Consider the following 18,816-nt stretch of genomic DNA (forward strand, 5'->3'; position numbering starts at 1 on the left):
CTCCCTGTGGGTAGAGGCGGTCGCAGCGCGAGCAACGACGAACTTGCCGAGTTGGCCCTGATGAAGCAATACAGCATCGACAAGGTCCTCCCTACCCTCACCTCGGCATCAGGCCGCCAGGGCTCGTCTTGCCTGGCCTCACCGGGACGCCACTCCGTGGTGGCGCCCGCCGCCACGCCCACGCAAGGTAGGCGAATGATAACAAGGTTACGGCGGTGGGCGGCGTTTTTACAGCTAAGCTGCCTTAGCTCTCTCAGTCTACCCTGTGCCGCCGTCGTCGTCGTAGTCGTCGTCGTCGTCGTCGCCGTAGTAGTAGTTGTAGTTGTAGTAGCAGTAGTAGTAGTAGTAGTAGTAGTAGTAGTAGTAGGCATCACGGAGTTCACGTGACTAGAGTGGCGGTGAATGAAGAAATAAATATAGGGTATGTCCGAAAAGTAATGTAAATGAGTCGATTAAAAAAAGAGATGTATTGATCAAATCAGTACAACACAATTAAAGGTTTCAAAATAGGGTCCTCCTGCGACGATGCATCGCTTCCAGTCAGATTTCCAGGCATCGAAGGCGTCACGGTAGGTTTCCTCCGGAATGTGCTTTAAAGCATTGGTGCAAACCTCTTTGACTTTGTCAACTGTCCCGAAATGATGTCCTTTCATGGGAGTTTTCAAGCGCGGAAACAAAAGGAAGTCTGGAGGAGCCATGTCAGAACTGTAGGACAGCTGGGGAACCCTTGGCACCTTTGAATCGACAAGGAAGCGGGTCAAGACGAAGGCGGTGTGTACTGGCGCGTTGCCATCGGTGATGGTCGTTGACGGCCGTCCAGCGTGTGCTTCATCGCTAACCTCTTGTCGACCTTCTAAAAAGGCCTTATGCCGCCAGCACACTTAACGTTATGACTAACAATCATCACCAAAGGTCTTTATCATAGGAAAAGTTTGCACTTCGTACTTGTCGAGTTTCACACAAAACTTGATGCCAATCCTTTGTTCCAACAAGCGCTGTATTGTGGCTTGCACGGGAAATGAAAACGAGTTTCACGGAAAAGTCTCTCCTTACTGTTCAGGTGGTTGCCTACGACAGTGCGATCGCACGAGCATAAACTCCCCCCTACATCAATATCAAGCGGTCCTGTATAACAAGATAATGATGATGACGATGACTTTTCGTACAAAATACCAGGGAAACAATTCGCACGTTCAGTAATTCTATTATTGGATACGTAGATTAGCTTAATAAACCAAATCAAGTCAAAACAATTCGCATTTTTGTTAACTGACAATATTTAGGTACTTACATTAATTGCAATGAAATAAGGCAAGGCACGTGGGAACGTGAGAGGGTCATGCAGATAACTGGCAGCGCACACTTGGCAGGACTACGGCAGCAAATCAAGGGACGCGAGGCGTTCGCTCAAGCGCCACAGCCTGCATCCGCAGGTCACGTGATTTCGCTCTGCCAAATCACGTGCCAGCGAGAGTATTTCAAATCTCCCGAAGGATGTACGACACCACCTGATCTCGCTAGCCAATTACATACACAATGGCGCTTACATCTTAGTTGTCCGATGCACATCAAATGCAGATTGACACTCTCCTGCATAAATGGGCGCGCACTATAGAGTGACGTCATGAGCGAAATGGCCGGTGACTCCGTAGATGGAGAAGCTGGAGAACACTTTCACACGCGCTTCGAATTTTGGAAATTCGCGTTAGCCGCATGCGGTCTGCCCTTGGTCAGAGTGAATCTCAAGCTTTCTTATGGTGGCCCATCGAGCCGTAAATTTACACGACGGTGCGCCTGCGAGAGAATTAGTTGATGAAAGTAGTGAGTGCATGTACTTGATAAACAGATGCCCGCGGTTGTCAATCTTGCAACGTAGCAAACAATGGGCAGCGTTGCAAAAGGCATGGTGCTATTCTTCTCTCGTGATCCAGCATGTGTTCGTGGCATTCATATCAGGAGAGCAATACTAAACCCGTCTTCAATGTAGAAAATCTTATTTCTGCTGAAACGAACATTCCCTTGAGGGGGGGGGGGGTATTCCTCTAGTTGGAATGGCAATCGGCTGCCACGCTTCGGTCATTGAGCTGGACCTCTCCTGGCTTCTTAGGTTGTCTCTGACAATAGCTGTCCGCAAGTCGATCAAGTGTTAGCGACAGTATTCCGCCCGTATTCCCGAGCTATCCTCGATATGAAATTTGTTGTTTTTTTCATTTGCGAATGTGTTGATTGGGAGACAACTTCACCTGTAGATTTATGTATTCAGTGGGTTCAAGTGTTTCGGCGTTTGGTCTGTTAAAATATTGTAATCGTTTCAGCGTCTCCGCAATAGAGGAGTGGTGACTTTCAGGCAACAGCTTGTCTCATAACAGCTGAGAAATGTTCTTGAAGTGCTGTAGTGCTGTGTTGGCGCTGGCCTCGAACTAAAGAATGCAGGGAACAGCATACTGAAGCAAGGCTGGAGGGCCATGGTACTTGCCATCTCAATGTTTCAAAAACGAATCTCTCGTCATGACCACCATCATAATTGTAATCATTATCACAGTCGTCATCATTATTAGAGTCAAGGAGAATATTCAAGCTCAGTGTCGTCGCTGAATACAAAGTTGAGTGGGCAAGGAATCAAGCATGAGAGTTCAGGTCGGTTTAGTCACCAAATGAGACCATTGGCCTTGATAAATGAGCTAACCAACCAATAAGCATCGGAGAGACTGAGTGAGAAGTGAACATTTACATGCGGTGCCTACCTTATTTTTCCTGTTACACTACCGCAAAGCAAATTTCGTCAATAGGCCCGTTACTTATAAAATGTAGCAATGACGTCTTCTATTTCAGGTTCAATTGATGACATATCAGGGTACGCACTGTTTCCAGATACCCAAATAAAGTCCAGAATAGTGCTAAAGAAAACTCAGGTAAGCTGCCTAACATTGAGAAAAAAAGGCGACAGACTGTCAGTTACGTCTGTAAGTAATTGGGCTGAGATAACCAGCTTCAATCTTTTTTTTTGTTTTTTCGCAGGAACAACCTGTAGCCAATACTAAAACGAAGAAACTATTTTCAATATACAACCTCGCTGACAACGATGGTAAGTGCAGAGCTTTATTTAAATCCCTCAGCGCCATGCATTTTGCGCCTACCCCGTTACGTACTGAAATAATAAACGATTTACTAAATGTGGAAGTTGTTAACTATAAAAGTGATCACGTAGTTACTTAAGGGCTTCACTGCGGTCATGGTATGCCCGCTGAAAGCCCCGCAGTGACAGTAGTTGGTAACATTTCAGCTGGCCAGTAAACGTGATGTTTCCTGTATAATGATTGTTCCTCTTGAAAAGAGCCATTATTGGACACACGTTGTGGAAGAAAGACAAAGAAGAATTGTATGTTTATCTTTATTCTATTCTCTAATCATGTTACTAGTAAATATTGGTTGATTGATCAACTGGAGAAATATAGCCGCACCTTCAATGGACTTCGCATTCAGGCACTTAGACCTCGACCTTGATTTTGCAGTAACACTGAGGCCCCTATAGTGGCCATGCGCACTGCCGCCGCAGGATGGCCATAGAGGGAATAGCCCCTGTACATAACTTCATCGATGTACCTGAACAAAGGGACCAAGCAGTTGACTTTGGTAAGTGGTTCTGTTTATTTCGACGTATTGGACGTGATGGCTACTGCACGTGTCGTTAGGTGTGAAAGCAGAGCAGAACAAAATAATATCTGTAGATATCCGGATTAGCAAATCCATGCGCAAAACCACACGGGACAGAGAAAGATAGCATGAAGCGATTAAGTACACAAAAGGCTAATGATAGAAATGACTTAATATTAACAACGACTCGATTCCAAAACGTAATTTTTTTCCTATTTCGATCAGATTTTAGGCAAGAGAAGGTTATTGCACTCTAAAAGTTTAGTAATATTTTTGTCGAAGCGGTTACCAAAAGAAGGCCGCCACACACTAAAGGCACAGGCCTTCAAGATGAAAGAGACAAAATGTGTTGAGTCATAACTTATAGTAGAACCGCTGTTCAGTTGGTAAGGTGCGAAGATAACTATCAATAGGAAAATATTGAGAGCGGAATGACTTAAATGCCATTAACTTCATCGCCTGCTTTTGAAGACGTAGAGTAGTTTGAGATGAATGACGCCTGTATTACACCACGAGAATAAAAACTGTATCGTAGGTGACAGAATATATGCATGATGCAGTTAGCATATTATATATGGTGAAAAAATAGATGTGTTGTTATAATAGTGCGAATGCCAAATGAAACCTTCTTTTCATTAGCGGGATGGCATGTTTATTGTAGTTAAGGTGACTGTCTAAAGTAACACCGCGGAATTGAACATCATAAGACGTCGGCTCTGAACATTTAACGAGATGTTCATAAAATAAGCAGTGACAGTTTGTGAGTTTCAAACGCTGTATTTAAAGGAATGACTAGCAGTTGATTATCCCTGCGTCACTAATAACATTGATAAGGTCACATTGCTACTAAACTATCAGGTAATCAGCATATAACTAACTGTTAAGCGGCAAGGACATTAGGTAAATTATCTTGAGTGGATAAAAAGAAACAATCGCAGCGCTCGCATACATGTTTATATTTTGAAAGGACGAAAGAACAGCGTGGAACTATCAGCTAGGATGGCGCGTCCTGTTCCTTCCCACACGTGTCCTCAAATATACAAGTGCAGAAGATTGGACGAGCTTCGGCGTAGGCATAATAGGGCTTATAACGTAATGAACAAGATTTCATCAGGTATTCATCAGGTCATGCATTCAGAAACGTGTGGTTGTACGCGGTGGTTAAAATACTGCGTTATTCTAAGTATTAGCTGCAGCGAGAAAAAAAAACAGTGGAGATAACTGCAATATTAGCATCGGGTGTTTTACGGGCCGATACCGCGGTATGTTTATGAGCCACGTCTTAGTGGAGGGCTCCGGAAATTTAGAACACCTAGTGTGGTTTAACGAGCACTGACATCGCACTGTACACAGGTCTCTAACATTCGCCTCCTTCGAAATGCGATTGCCGCGGCCGGGATCGAACAGGCGACTTTCGAGTCAGCAGCCGAGCACCGTAACCACTATACTACCAAGACGGTCAAGGGCGGTAATTGTGACAAAAGAAATCTTGGAGTGTCGAGATGACGCATTGAGCTCACCTTTGAGAAGTACTATCAGATAAGGTCCAATTTTCTCGGACTGCCAGCACGCGTCGATCGAGTCGACAACGCTGTTTTGTTACGATTATCACTACCTTTTGTAATTTTCTGTGTTGGTTTTAATAGGTACGACCGATTTACAATTTAGTGCTCTACGCGTGGTATTTTGCTGTTTGTTATTCTAGTTTTGCATACCTTACACTGTGCGTTATTGAGCCGGAGCATAATGTTTTACCATGTATGCGCTTGCAGATGTACCTCTTCCAGATGCCTTACAACGAGCAAAATCTATGCATTACGACCTCCATATCTCATCACTCACCCCCCACGTTTAACCTATGCACGGAGAGGCCTGCAACAATTGGAAGTAAGGTAAGCATATAGGCCGGTCCATATCAATCTATTGTATCTTATCGGGTTAGTGGTAACGCCTATTGAACAATAAACGTGGCACTGTGTATAACGTCGTAGAGAAAACCAAGTATAAAGACGGCCAATAATTGGCAAGGAAACTTTCTATTGAACATATTTTTACCGTGGCGGATGGGTAACTAATAAATCTAAAACACAACGGTCGTCACATTTATCAGTGAACGAGCCTTAATTCTTAAAAAAATCGCTAGTGTTCACACAAACTCGAGACTTGTCAATAATAATCCCGTCACTGCGCGCAGTGTTAGAGTACAATTACCTTCCTAAGCAATATATGTTCAAGTTGAAGTTTATTGTATCAGGCAATCATTGGCCACACACCAAAACTAAAATAAAAACTATTATCCCTACTACGTCTTCCTTTTAAATTCGCGATGGCTCTTACATTTATAATCAACCATAGACATTGATGTAACAGTTGCCGGCGTATAAAGGTACCCTAGAATTCAAAATAAATTGTGCCACTGAACAAGGCGCCACAAACTTAAAGTGGATTATGTAAGCAAACATCACTGATCATTTACAAACTTAAGCACTCTTATGTAAAAAAAATAGAAATCCTATACTTATCATTCATTCGATCATTCATTCAGTCATTTATCGGAGTGGCTTGAAAAAAAGATGACGTACTGTTAAAGCTGTGAATTGTTTGGTGAACTTCATTTATACAAATGAGATGAATATATACCCTGAAAAATGTCCCAATTTCACGGTAGATTCGATGTGTACCATAATGTGCCTTGCGGGAAAAACAGGGTGCATTTCGAGCCTTAACTTGATAGCACTGACACCTTCGATTAAAAATGGCTACTTGCAAGAACTTTGAGCGGACGCGGAAGTAATGGAAGCAGCAGAACGAGCAGCTTTCGGTTGTGTTAGGTTAATAATTGGTTTCGAAATAGCATGTTGTGCATAAAAAGAGGTAATCAATATGTCGAACTTTGTTTCATTAGCATTACCAAAAAAGATCGTTAATCATGGGGTTTGGTGCGTCTTCTTTCTTTAGTGTAGCGTGTTAGTACCATAAACTCATTCGTCATTTCACATGTTTTCTCTTCTTGTACTTCATTTTTGTTAAGTTGTATCTCACTACAGATAAACATGCATATAAGTGTACTTAATGTGTAATCAGTATTAACCACAACCATTTGTAACTAGACGTGCGTTAAAATGTAATCTGATATATCTGACTTTGCGTGTTCCATTTTGTCTCTCGTGTTTTCTTTGTTCATGTATTTAATTTTTTTTAATGTAACCCACCTCCTCTGAAACGCCCGTGGGGCCTAGAGGATAAATAAACAAACGACGAAATAAATAAATTATTAAATAAATAAATAAATGACTTAACAAATATGTAAATAAATAAATTTCGACCGCGGACATAGGGCGCGTTCTGCAATAAAAAATATAAAAGGCACTGCTAAAAATTGGCGATAGCGTGATCTCATTTACGCGCCCGAACCACGATATGATTTTACGGCACGCTGTAATGAACGATTCCCGATTAAAGTCGACCACCTGCATTTTTTGAGCGTTCACTATGAATGTAGGCACATTGGGAACGCGCTACCCAAGGACATAGTAAATGATCAAGATTCCTATAAAATTAGGCACCTACTCTCATTTTTTTATAGCCTTTATCTGCCGCCACTGCACTGTTATTTGGGTTCTACCAGTAAGACTACTTTTTTGTAATATAATTTGTACTACCAGTTGCACAGCCTTTGTTTTTCTTTTTCAGTTTGGGCATCTATAATGTTTTTTTTTTACTTGTTTACCGTTGTAAATCATGACCATGCTATTACTGATGCTCATCACATGCTGACACAACGCGAAAGGCAAAGCACGTACTGTGCGGTCACCGAACCTAATCACCGCTTACGCCGCATTGCATCAACTGTAGAGATTTCTACAATATTTTGCCAAAAGCCTTCATTGCACTGAAACTACCGAAGCACTTCTCTGAGCGCTCGTTATTGTCGTGATGCAGTACTTCACCGCTCCCAGACGACGACACTGTCCCCTGCCATACAAAAGCTCTGTGAGCGGTAGGTACCAGGGATATAAGGAGGGTTTGTGAAATCATATGCATGTGCGGCGGTAGTGCGGTGGGCAGAGCGCCCGGCACCTATCGACGCGGACCAAGATGTCGTGGCCTTGTGGGTCAAACGAATCAGCGAAACTTTTTCTGTTTTTTTTGTGTCATCTCATCTACGTTTTACAGACGTCACTTCCGTGACGGAAATGACGTCAGTAAAATCTTGGTGGACCCCTTCATAAAACAATTTCATATTAAATAGATCTCGCTCAATCGTTCTTCTACGCATTTCTCTTTTGGTGGACACTACGCTAACGATGAAAGCTGCGACCTCTGGTTCAATTTTGTCAGGCACATCAGCAATATCGCTCAGGCTGCTTTCCTTAAACTTGTAAAACCACACAAATATGCGGCAATATGAACTTACAGAATTATTGGTTAGATTCGTATTTGGCAATTATGTTTAAGACTTTCAAAAATGGGAGTGGAACCCTTTCCAAGCAAGACATTTATGTAAATTAACAGGGCTTATGTCTGTCCACAACCGGTAATGTTTCGTTTTTCGAGGCATACATGGTAAAAATATCCGTAAACTAATCAGGAGTGAAAGTGCTTTCATTGTTAGGCTCCCCTTTTTTTTTCTTTGCAGATTGCAAAATGGCTACAGGCTACCCGGCCCAAGAAACATGGCTTTGTGTTTTTTTTTTTTACATGGAGCTCGACGACTTGGGTGAAACTTGCAGTAGTGGTTCGTTCTATTGGATCCAGGAGATGAAGCAATACGTAACAGCCTGAGCAACGGGGAGATATGCCGCAGGTTTAAAAGTGCCCAATCCGCAGCCAGAGCTTCCGACGTATTTTTGTAAACCCAATAAATTGTGCATCATTGTGTCGCATTGTACCTTGTTTGCTGACGGACTTGAAGGATGGTACGGTGCCTGCTTTATTTTGCCATCATTACATAAAACCCCTAAATGTCGCAAGAAGAAAGAACAGCCATCGCTTTATGCGCTCTGCATGCGGCGAGCTTGCTTTGCATTTTTCGTAACTAAAAACATGACGAAATGGCAACGGTTGCAATAGAGGGCAAGAAGAGGGCGAAAAGGCGTTACCCTCTAGTCGGTACAGCTGTACGCCCGTCTCCAGCTCAAGCACTGCCCCCGTGTTGTTCCAAGAAGTCCAATGGCCAACAAGTGCAGGAGAAGGCGCCCAAAAAGTTCGAGCGCTGAGCCACCTCAGTCATGCAGCTACATCGATGCGGCTCTCATTATTATTTCCTCCCTGAACGTCTGATTAATATGTAAATATGAATTCGACAGGCTATAGTTAGACTACTTATTCAGACTGCTGTGTGTCTTTCATTCAACTATACCGAAGGAAAAACAAGAAAAGGCGTGAAGGTTATTTACACCCACGTCAGGTTAGCCGACATGCACCAGGAGAAGTATATTGAGGGGGATTAGAGAGACTGAAAGAAAATGCGAACAATAATCATGCGCACACTGGGGAGCGCACCAACAGCACAAGCCATCGCGCAGACCTTCATGGTGTCCTCGATAACAAAGCTGTCGACGTCACGTGCATCAAAAAAATCACAGCATATCCACGGAGTGAATGATGATGAGTGGGCGAAGCTGCGGAGGTTCATCGGTAAACCGTGAATCTTCCGTGAATTGTGCCCAGTACATCATCACCGACGTGAGATCGGGCGCGTTTATACTAAAGGTTCGATGAGTTATGACGACTTGCAGCTCACTTTAATTTTACATGTACGCTGTGAATTTTCATTGTTTAGAAAACCATTGCTTTAGAAAACATCTGGCGTCTTTCGTTAAGCAGCTGGCGTCTTTTCATTTTGCTTTAGAAACATCTGGCGTTCTTTCGTTTTGCTTTTACAAAACATCTGGCGTCTTTCGTTGGTTTATTTCATCAATCAACGGCGTTTTGAACAAAATTTTTATTGTTTAATGACGCACAGGAGAAATCTCACCAGGCACTACCTTAGAGGTAAACAATGGCTGCTAATGGAAATGAGAGACAGAAGAAGTCGGCTTTTAGCTAGCACTTACACTTCTACTTCTACTAACGTTTCCTACTGGAACATGCCAATGGCTGCTAATGGGGCATGAGAGACAGAAGAATTCGGCTTTTAGTTAACGCGCACGCTGCGAATTTTTTATTGTTCAACAACGCACAGGAAAAATCTCCCACCGGCACCACCTTGGAGGTCAAAGCGTAAGAATGGTTACGCACTACGACTACTACTACGAGGGACGAACGGGTGCCGCCTTAAGGAGCTTCGCCCCTAAAACGCCAGGCCTGCGCGGAAAGAGCAGCACAGTCACAGCGGAAGCTCGAAGAGCTGCATTTCTAGAGCCCATTACAAACTATCTTGTGGCTACTAATACAAGTACACTAGCAACATACCCACTACACCACAAATCGTAATTTTTGTGAAGTTGGGAAGCACCCACCACAACGTTACTCGTCATTCTGCGGAGAAGCGAGGTACCATCTCTAAGGCATTATGTGCAGTTTCTTGATGCGACGGCTGATGACGATGAAGAATTATGACTGAGCTTTTGTAATAGGTTGGAAGCTTTAAAGGACCCACTATATGCGTAATTCGCATCGTGTGACGCCCGGTCGTTATTTCACTCTCCCACCACGCTTTATAACATACGCTAACGCGCGAAAGAGATACAGAGAGGGAATTAACTTTATTGAGACCCTGAGGAAATGGCTCATGGGAGCCTTATGGGCTTCCTTGGCAACCAATCGAAGTGCGCTTGCGAGGAACCCACTACGCTATAAATCATCGTAATTTTTGTGAAGTAGGGAAGCAGCCACTATGCAATTTTTTGTCATGCTGCAGAGAACCGTGGTATCTGCTAAACAACTGTAAGGCATTATGCGCACTTTGTTGAAGCTGCGGCTGATGACGATGAAGAATTATGGCAGAGCCCTTTGTAATGGGTTGGAAGCATTCAACAACCCCCTCGTTGCGCAATTCGCATTGTGTGACGCCTGGTTACAGAATTCGCATTGAGTGACACTTCGTTGTTATTTTGCTCTTCTACCACGGTACATTACATATGTTAATGTGGTTCCTTCCCGACATAAAGCCTGTATAGGGTCTTTTTGCAAAGCAGTTTCAAGCACCGGCATGGCTCTGAGGTATACACTGGGCTCCCACGCAGAGGGCCCAGGTTCGAACCTCGTTCCAACCTGGAAATTTTTTCTTATTTTCTTTTTTTTCTTATTTCGAGCCATAGTGGTTACGTACACCGGCGGCGGCGGCGGACAACTACGGCGCCAAAAACGGCCCTTGTTGTGATCTCATAACAGCTTTCACTGTAAAGTCACAGGCGAAGCGATGAATGCAATAGCAACAAATGGGAATGCCACACGAAGAATGCCAAGCAGCTCGAAACTTGCAGCGTGCTATTGAAGCAGAAAAGACGCACTAAGAGAACACACGTCGGGCGAGTGCGAAATAACAACGGTCACAGCTCGACACTTGCAACGCGCTGCTCAAGCACGAAGAAGGTAGTATGAAAATAATGCGCCGGTATACCCAGGACGAGGACGAACTAACAACTGTCACAGCTATGATTTCTTTGTGTTTGAGCAACGCACAGGAAGTGTCGGCTATGCAGAAGCAATTATCCCCTACCCTGGCATTTCTAGCTAGACACTCAATCGTTTCGCAAAACGCGGCCGCTGCAGCGAGCTAACGGGCCTCCGTCGGTCTATAGCCTCAATGTAAGCTTTGCTGTGAAATGGCAAGACGTACAAACCTCGCTCCTTTCGAGATAAGCGTGCGAGCGCCGGCCACCACGCCCTGTAGGTCAAAGTACAGAGTAGGAGCCGCACGTACATCCCAACTGCAAGCGAAACACGAGCGGGGGCGTCGCCCTTTAAAGCAGGCCCTTCGCGCCATATCGCGGGTGATAGGGGACACGCTGAAGCACCTCCGAGCTCTGCGTACCCGGTAAATGATGTATATAAATAACTCGCCGATAGTATACTGGAAGACTTCGGCTGCGGGGCGGTGTTGTCAAACGCGGCGCGCTGTAGAGCGAGGGGTCGCAGGTTCGAATACCCCGGTCGCGCGCTTCGGAAAATGTTTCTTCTGAATCATTTTAATAGCGGAGCTGCTGAAGCTCGCCGTAATTTGTCTCTCCATGATTATGGCTAAACAATCTTCGTTTCTGAAAACGTTCTCCTGTGCAGTCGGTTTAGAATTATCTAGAGCGGGTGTCGCGTGGCGAAAGATCACGGCTGAATCGTGTTATTCAGAAACGTTTAGGCTTCTTATAGAGTAAAAATAATGCGCAGAATCAGAAAGTAAAAAAAAAAGAAAATACGAAAGAAAATGGCTCAAACTTGCACTAAGCCGCGCAATGCTCGATACGCAGCGAAGCTGATCGGTCTCATGCCCATTTATTGCTGTATCTGGGCATAACTTTTGCTTTAACTTGGCTGTAGTGATGTTGACCTATTGCTTGAACTTGGCTTGAACTTGGCTGTCGCGATGTCGAACTTTTACTTGAACTTGACATGAACTTGGCTGTATAGCGATGTTGAACGTTTTCTTGAACTGGCCTTTACCTTGGCTGTACCGTTGTTGAACTTTTGCTTGAACTTGTCTTCTACTTGGCTGTAGCGGGGTTGAACTTTGCTGTTACGACGCATGAGACCGATCGGCTTCGTTATCGAGCATTGCGCGGCTTCTTCCTCGGGAGTGTGATTTATCATCGGGCGACTCATGGCTGCGTATGGTTAGGCGTGAGCTTTGCACAAGCTTTTATAACCACGAAGTATCGTGAGACAGCGGTGTGACTATGGTAACGCGCGGGCCATTCGATGCGCTGTTTCTTTCTTCCTTTTTAGTGAAAATTGTGTGTAATGGGATGTACACAGTTTCTGTGGCAAATACGCGTTTATGGTGGTGATAGTTTCCAGATAAGCCGCCCAAACTTCTGTTGCACATATCCGTTTGTTAGGCTAACTGCTGCCTTCTTCGTTTTTAGTGGACCAGCGGTAAGTAGTGGGATTTACCCAATTTCTGTGGCGCATACCCGTTCATGATGAAGATAGTTTTTTGGTACGGCGAGAACAAGCAACTGCTGGCTAAGCAGCTTCGCTGTTTAGAATGCGCAGAATCAGAAAATACATTGCGCTGTAGGTCTTAAGCGGCTGAAGAGCGTCTTCACGCGCAATGTCTACATGAATATTTTGCAGTTCACGTCACATCGATGTAAAATCGCCTCGTACGCTTACGTCAAAAGCAACGTCAGCTTTAGTGGCTATGTTTTTTTTACTTGACGTGGTTGTCTAGAGCATTTACAGGTGCCAATTGGTATGGTAACATTTTGGTTCCGATCAATTCCGTTAGCCCTGTACATCGTGTGATAAGTATATGACACCCCAAGTAAACTCGAACACCCACCCCTTCTTTAATATAGGTTTTCTATATAGCGGGATCGTAGTGAACGTCATGTTCTGGATGTAGATGATTACGACAGGCACATTAAGCAGCGTGCCAGAATAGTGCCTTTTGGGCTATTTCTAATGTAGTTGCGCTAACCGAAATGACCGAAAGACAAACAAGACTAGCGTGTGCGCAATATGTGTAGGATATGTCTTGTTCTATTTGTAGGTGTTTGCGCCTTCCGCTCTGCGCAACTATATTAGAAATAAATTTAGGAATGCCATTCTGGCACGCTTCCCAATGTATCAGTCGTAACAGAAAAACTAATAGACGTTGAACCTTTACTGCAATTGAAATCTATGTTGGCGGATATCGCCTCGTATAAAAAACACATAAATGACTATGCTTAAGGGGTAAGAGATGTGTGAATGACTTCAGTACCTTCGGGTGACATAGACTGTGGCCTCTGGTCATACACGACTATTGTGGGCAAAAAAGCCGCAATAACAGATGATGAGAGCAGAGCGATAAAATTAACCTGCATAAGGCCTTCGTGCTTACAAATGCAGAACATGGCTGTACAAAAGACCCTGCAATCACTGATCCGCTTTCCTCATTTCGGTCACACATCAGCACGTATGCGTCACTTCGCACCGATTCTCTCGTTTTACTTTGGTTTGTAGGACCTGCAATCACTGATCCCCTTTCTTCATTTCACCTACACATCAGCACGTGGCCACTTCACACCGATTGTCTCGTTTTACTATGGTTTTCGACAGCACCAACGCTGTACACATTTGGTGCAGGGCATTGTCGCCGGGCATGTACCCCCCTTGTCATTGGCTCTCCACATCTCAAATCCGTGTTGACAAGGAAGAATAACCAGGCGGAGTTACTCCGAATAGCAAACGGCTTTGAAAGATCTCCACGGAGTTGGTAAAAGGTTAAATTGAAGAGCAAAACGTCTCAAACGTAATCAAGATGGAAGTCTCTGCGCAGCGACAGAAAGAGATAGCAACGTTGACAAAGAACCTAAAAAAAACACTGTATCATCTAAGATAAATGAGAAGATGGCTGAGACAACGAAATGGACTGTCAATTGGGTGGTGGGGGGTGTAAGGCTGGCGGGGAGTAGGGTTAGCAAAGAATTTGAATAGATGCAAAAAATCACACCGTCTCCCGCTAAAGGAGATCGTGAGGCGATGCAAAGCAGCCTTTCGGCATGTCGAGCCCACGTTTCAGAGGAGGAGGGGACAGGGTAGTGGAGAGGGGGAAGGTAGAGGGTATGTGTAGAGGGGCAGTAGAGAGGGGGAGTGGAGAGGGGGAAAGGGAGGGGAAAGAGAGGAGAGTGGTGAGGGGGAGTGGAAGGAGGTGTGTGGAGAGGGTTTGCGCATGCACAGCAAGAGCGGTCACGCCGCACACCACCGGTTTGAACTCCGCCATAAGATGCCTCGCATCTAAAAAAAGAGCAAATATTGTCTTATATGGGTGGGTGGCCGAAGCGGTGGTCGAAAGTGCGCGCTTTAGATTCCCGCCTGAATTGCTTGCAATATGCATACTTTACCCCGCTCGCTCATCCGCCTGTTTTAACGCTGAGATCAATGGTCGAGCGAATCGATCGCTATTAGCACTCCCTTTTCCGTCGCTTGACCTGGAACGAAGCTGCATCGGCATCGCCAGCTCGGTCTCCGCGTTCGGGTTTGATGCGTACAGTCCCGATAGCGCGCTCGGATGCCGCCGCTGGTGAAGCCCCGCCGGCGTTGTCTCCTTCCTCAACCCATTTCCCAGTCTTTGAGCGCGGCTTGCTTGCATCCCCATCTTTTGTCTTCCCTTTCTTTTTTTCGGCGCATATATCTCCATACTCCCGCAGCGCCTGCAGCGTCGCTGTCGTCATCTCCTCCCTTTTCTCCTATTTTGCTTATCGACTCCAGCTGTGCCTCAGCGCGATTTCTCGCGTTACACGATGCTTTTGCTTGCGCCCTCACACTGTTTTGAACCTTCTCTCTCTTGTTATTGCGATGGCAATTTATATGGAAACTCTCGGCGGATTTTTGCCGTCGCCGTCACCATCATGTCCCGTATCTATATATATCTGTATACATAAATAAATGCCACAAATAAAAATAATTCAGAAGGAAGAATTCCGACGCGCTCGACCGGGGATCCGAACCTGCGACCCCTCGCTCCGCAGCCCACTGGAAGAGAAATATTACACCATGCGTCATTCGCTCTCCAGGATACTAATGGCAGGATACAAACACACGCGGCGTTGGGTGAAACGCACGGGACGCCACACGTGGCGAAATGAAAATGTGCGAGACGTGGGGCATGGTGCGTATAGTGTACTAGAATAAATTATTCTAGTACACTATAATGCTGCGGATCGTTTCCCGCGCTGCGTTTGCGTCGTAGACTGGTTACCCACACTTGTTTTCCATTTTGGTGTTGTAGCGCCGCGCCACTCGTGGCAAGTCGGCCTGGGAAAAAGAAGAGCGTCTTGTGGCTCGTGGTGGCGCGAGCTCGTGTGAAAGGCACTGATCTCCACTAGGAGGAGCTGGATGGCGCATCGAGCACGCGGGCGTGAAGCCACCGGAAGCCGCCGTTTTTGTCCCGGAAAAGAGCTTTTCTCTTCTTTTTTTTTTAAAGAAATGCCTGCTTGTAGCGCAGTAAACTGTACGAATCGACCGGAAAAGTCGTCAGGGAAAACATTTCACGCGCAAGTACCTCAAAGTTGCATTACTTTTTACGCATTTTGTACGTTGCAGCACTCCGCCGTATTCGGACGGTGTCGGCACGGCGTCTGTCATCTTTTGTGTAGCGTTCGTCGGCGTCTAAGTGAGGCGTAATCGCGGAGTTTGAAAAAATAAAAAATAAAAACGATCGTAACAACAGCTGCCACCCGAGAATATTTGAATTGCGCGACTGAGACGCACAGAAGACGCCGGCTTCCGGGACAAACAGGGCACCTTCCGGTGGCTTCACAAGCGCCCACCTCGCAGAGCGAGGATGCGCCGTCCAGCCTTTTTAATGGAGGTCAGTGGTGAAAGCTTTGGCTCTTGTAGACTTATGACAGAGGAGGGAAGAAACCAGACGGCTGAAACAATCAAAGTATACATGTTACACTCTGACCCCAATCCTGAGGCTAAAGTTACAGTGCAAACGCACTAGACACCCACACAGAGGAAGGAGCAAGAATGCTTCCCTGTCCCACCCACTTGCTATGCTATGTGCTACGCTCTGCTAGCGTGCCTGGATAGCCCAGTGGCTAAGAAGTTAGCCCTCAGATTGCGGGTACGAGGATTCGAATGCCACCTCGCTCAGAAATTTTTGCCAAGAATTTATCTGTTTCTCTTTCTTTCTTTATATCTCTCTTTCTTTTTCTTGCACCAGTCTAGAAGGACCGGTATGCTACCTTACAATGGGGGAAGAGATGGGGAGCTTTAAAGATAAAGATAGAGAAGGAGAGCACGCGTGCACAAAGTCAGACACTTCACAGTCGTGATAACGCCGTTAGGCAGTAACCAACGGTGCAAGTCGAATGTCTTCAAGAAGTTGCGCACTGCCTTCGTCGCCTTCACCCGCGATGACCTCTCAGGACGACATGCCAGAATGGATTCTGTCGTCATCGGTCTGGGATCTATGCGAGCAAGAGCGACTGCGAGTGATTTTCTTAGGGCATTGCAGCAAGGACAGTCGCAGAAGGTGTACAGTGGTCGCTGCCACAGTGGTCACAAAACGGGTTGTCAGCCATTTCGATTGGAAAGAAGAATGACTTCGTGAAAACCACTCTTAGCCATAAACGGCAAAGTAGAGTGGCATCGGTCCAATCAAGAACCGATGCTGCTAGCCAACTTCGAGTGGCCGCACAAGAAATCACTTTCTCCACTGAGAATGCAACAAGTAGACTGCACAATCACTACCACCACTGCCCGACCACTTTTTTCTCTGAAGACACCTACTGGACTACCCACAAAAAAAGAGACGTACTACAGAAGCGCTGGCTAACAACTGCTTTATTCTTTCATACGCAAAACAGCACCTGTTCGTTACGTGCAACGAAAGCGCTGCTGACTTTCTCGTGGGCCACAAGCCTGACCGAAACTTTTTAAACAGTGTAGTCTATGTATGTATGTGTGGTTATCAGTGTATATATCATAATCATCACCCTGGAGCACCTGGAGTAGCATGTCAGGCGAATAGCCAGGCAAACATCTCCAGCTTTTCAATAGAACATTTCTCTCTCTCTCTCATACGCCAATGCATTATAAGCCCAAGGCAACCTTACGGCACATGCGCACAAAACAATTCCTCTAAACCAAAACTCATAACAAGGATGATAGTGTATTAGATACGCAAACACACGAAATCATGTTCGGATGGGTGCAGGGACAAAGAAGTAAAGAAGAAGTAAAAATGACAAAGACGCGCGTTTGCGCTGTACTTTCAGCCTCAGAAATATGAACCAACTACATGCAAATGAAGCTTTATTTAATTACGAGAATTGATGCCCGCAATGAACACGATCCGTGGCTTCACGTGCTACTGCCAAGCGGCGTCTTTATTAGATCCGAAACATCTTATTCGATCATTCCAGCGACTGAAGGCGGCGCCTCGGAGGTCAAAATGGCGGAGGAGACGGTGATGAGGCGATCTCGCAAGCGTGCGCGTCACGAGCAACAAAGCTCGTCAGGCCCTCTAGTTTAACTGCAGACGATACTCTTTATCGCTAAAGAAACGCAAAAATGTTTTAATGAAGGCAAAGCGACGTTCAACGCCGGTCACATCACCGTGTACCAGGGCCGCATGGCGCCGCCTACATCGCTGGAATGACCGAATAGCGGAGCTCAAACCGGTGGTGGTGGTGGTGTGCGGCATGACCACCCTTACTGCGCATGCGCAGACCCTCTCCGCATGCTCCTTCTCACACACCTCCTCCCTACTCCCCCTCTCCACTCCTCTCTTCACTCCCCTCTCACTCTTCCCCCTCCCCGCTTCCCCTCTCCCTTCCCCCTCTCCACTCCCCTTCTGAAACGCGGGCTCGACATGCCGAAACGCTGCTTCGCATCGCCTCATGGTCCCCTTTAGCGGGAGATGGCGTGCCCCTCTCCCGCGCAATTAAGTCGCTGGAACGGGACTTTCAGTGACTTTACTGCGCATTCCAGTGATTTACTGCGCAACGCCGCGATGAGCGCCAACGCATGCGCGTCCCCTCCCCCAGTCTCTCCTCTCCTACACTTCCCCCTTAACGCGTCTGACGACCGCGTGAGGATTAACGGCAAGGCTAGAGGGAAGACACGACGCGCGTAGCGTCCCTCTTCGCGTTCCACGAGGCGAGGTCGGTAGCACACCCAACGAACGCCAACGGAACGCGATCGTGCAAGTGCTCCGACTTCGCTTCGCCCCATGTTCCCATTTAGCGGGTGATGGCGTAATTTTTTTCCTTCTTTTTGATGGCGCGGGATTCTTTTCCGCACCGCCACCCACCTGTCCTCTGCAGACGAATGACGGTAACGCGCTACGGTGTTGCGAGAAGCTTAGGACGGATGACTTCACGTCACCGTTTTAGATGCGAAAGCAACTTTTGCTCGGGGCAGTGTCCGTTCTGCGGCGTCCGCACCCATACTGCGCATGTACCAACTCTCCCCCCTCTTCCCGCGTGAGCGCGAGGAGGTGGCGTGGAGGAGATGGCGTGAGCGCTGCCTCTGCTTCGTTTCTCCTCTCCCGTTTCTCTATCT

General features: G+C 46.1%; 1 long non-coding RNA gene across 1 annotated transcript; it reads left to right on the top strand.

Moving 5' to 3' along the window:
- Window positions 1–8,533, top strand: LOC125758450 (uncharacterized). The gene is made up of 6 exons (XR_007416082.1): window positions 1–187; window positions 2,833–2,912; window positions 3,019–3,085; window positions 3,513–3,633; window positions 5,427–5,546; window positions 8,294–8,533. It is a non-coding gene; the product is annotated as an uncharacterized LOC125758450 (long non-coding RNA).
- Window positions 8,534–18,816: the final 10,283 nt, after the last annotated feature.

This window comes from Rhipicephalus sanguineus, chromosome 5 (genome assembly GCF_013339695.2).
Source record: "Rhipicephalus sanguineus isolate Rsan-2018 chromosome 5, BIME_Rsan_1.4, whole genome shotgun sequence".
NCBI lineage: Eukaryota > Metazoa > Arthropoda > Arachnida > Ixodida > Ixodidae > Rhipicephalus > Rhipicephalus sanguineus.